Here is a 2754-nt window from a genome sequence, read left to right as displayed (position 1 = left end):
GAGACTTTTTGCAATCCCTGCTATGACCCTGCCCGGGCATATCATCCATATCCTCATTAGCAAGGGGATAGCCCGATTCATCATATGGTTGACTCATCATATCTATGTCACAGTCATACGCGTTTGTATTGAGGAAATCCATGGGGTCGACCTCCGTCTCATCATCCATTCTATGTTCTACAAGAGAAATTACATCAGCCAGTACTATTGCACCCCCTTCATCATGTCATCCGCCGCTCTCACCCGGCACTACAGGAGCTGGTAATTGCGTAGGCAGGGGGTGGTCTCCACCTATGCTTGTTGATGTGTGGTTATTGGTGTGCTCTCGGTCGGCTCCAGACAAATAAGATTCTTCGGCCATAGCAGCACCCAACCCTTGCAGCTTCCAATCTGCGACACGGGGTCTCGTCGTCTGCTCCCACATGCTGTACTGGAGGACGCAAATCCTTGTGCCCCGATTTCACACTGGTCAAGCTAACCCTGAAGTGCCCAGCGGGGATTGGTTGGTGGTGGAACGTGGGTTGCGAGGGGTCCATTATCATCCCCTTTCCCACGTCCACCTTCTGGCCTTTGATCAAGTAGAGTATGGTGCACGGGGTTTCTTTCGCCTGCTAAAACATATGTCTCTGGCGTAAAACAACCAAAAGGCAACAAAAATGGAATATTATATATATATGTTGGTGTGACATGTAATTACCGTGACGGCGTCGAGCTCAGCCAAAGACGAAGGCCCACCTAGTGCGCCTGAGACTGAGGACGGGCTGCTATGAGCGGGAGCGGCTGCGAGAGGAGGCCCGGTTGCGTGAGCAAGTGATGGTGCGTTGGTGTTGTTGTTCATGGAGTTGCTCCCGACGAAACTGGGCAATGGGAAATCATGTACCGTCTTGTCTGGAATTTCCTTTGTCCAGTTGATGATAACTGGAACCAAGTTAGTAGCAAAATCATTTCTGCAGGCAGTTACAATTGCATTGACTGCCTGCTGTAGCAACTCATATTTTTCCTCAGCTGCTTTTTTCGCGTCCTCAACTGCTTTTTCTCGACCGTAAGCTTCACCTTCGCGTCGATGTCCGCCTGACTAATCTTCTTTTTCTGCTTCTTGGCCTCCGGGCCCTCATTGTAAAACACCTTCCACGTGGCGCCGTCTCCAGCGTCGTGCACACGACCATATTGCGGCCGCTGGCCCAAAGGGAGTCCCTTAAGTTCGTTCAAGGCCCGGTTGAGAGGGGTGTCCCACTTGGGCCTCATCGGAGAAGTAGGGCTTTCGGCTGCAAGCTGGTGTTGCTTCTCCAGTAGTCTAATCAATTTCCTCGTGATCTTGTCCGTGTAAAAAACCTTTTTCTCCTTGTCCCACTTGTAGCGGGCCCTAATGAAGTCACGCTCCAAGGGGTTGGTGAACTTTGCGAAGGGGTCTGGGAGACCCGCGGCTTCATGTTCCGTGTCCTCTTTATCCCATATGGGCCTTTTACCGAGGTAGCCACGGCTTCCGAGGCGCTGCTTCCCCGTGTTCCTTTGCTGAAGGCTCTTGAATTTCGCAGCCTTAGCCTTGGCTACCTCGGTAGCGCAAGTGTCCTTGAACTTTTCGAACTCCTCTTCCGTAAGTGTTGGATTTTCCTCCAGAATCTTGGACAGGGGTTCATCAGCCTCAATAGCTCGTTTCACTCTCCCTTTCCAGGAGGCTAAATCATTGCTGAACATGCCCATGGCGTGATTGTTAATCTTTTTCATCTTCGGATCATCCCACGGTTGTTCTATGTTATCATCCCGGTCGGGGAACTTGAATCTCTTATGCAACTTTCTTAGGAGCAACTGCGTCAAATGTTCTTTACTCCTTAAGTCATCGTCGTTGATGCTCGCGCATTCCCGTAGGATGCATCCTACTTGGTTCCCATAGCACTTGCGAGGTTCTTCCGGCTCTAACGGCTCAAACTTGCCAGGTGCCATCTTTGTGATCACAAGTCGTCCAATCCCTAGTTTGTTGGGTTTTCGTATCCTCTGCTTCTTATGCTTCCTCTTTTCGGTAGCGGCATCGGGGCCGGTACCTTCCCCGCCGGTATCTTCCCCGCCGGTACCTTCCCCACCGGTCTCGGCACCGCCATCGGTGCCGGCGCCGTCGGTGTCGATGTCGGCGTCAGTACCATCATCGAGGCCGACCTGCAAACCTTGCTTAGCAGTCAAATAGTCGAGGTACTCTTGTTCACCCTCATAATCCATCTCGTCTGCATCTTGGTCAGAAGGCCCAGTTTCTTCATTGTTCGACATGTTTCCTATGATTAAGTGTCCTCATTTATTTCTAAAAGTATGAATAAATGAGAAATGACATAAAAAGAAATCTATGTGCCAGCACTCGATATGCCAACTATGTAGCACAAATCATGCCTTTATTCACGGGAAATTTCGGCATGACCTTTGCTAAAAAATGGACATATCGAGCGCCTGAAATTCACAAGAACGGAAATGAATCAACATTCCGCCGTAACATAGGCCACTTAGATCATTTTCCAAACATGACATGTCCAAAACATGACATATCCACATATCACATGTCTAGTTCAAATTTGCATATAAATTCAGCTAATTTTGAAACCTAGCTAAATTCATAACTAAATAGATAACCTAATTAACATACTGCCCTAACTAAAACCTAAGTAAATTAACCGAAGAACCCTAGCAGAGAGAGAGAGGGGGGGTTACAGAGGGTGCAGGGGCGAGGAGGCAGGCCCGACGACGGCCGAGGTTGGGAGGGGAGGAAGCAGA

The sequence above is a fragment of the Triticum dicoccoides genome, chromosome 2B, assembly GCF_002162155.2.
Source record: "Triticum dicoccoides isolate Atlit2015 ecotype Zavitan chromosome 2B, WEW_v2.0, whole genome shotgun sequence".
In the NCBI taxonomy this organism is placed as follows: domain Eukaryota; kingdom Viridiplantae; phylum Streptophyta; class Magnoliopsida; order Poales; family Poaceae; genus Triticum; species Triticum dicoccoides.
Note: the sequence above shows the minus strand (reverse complement) of the source record.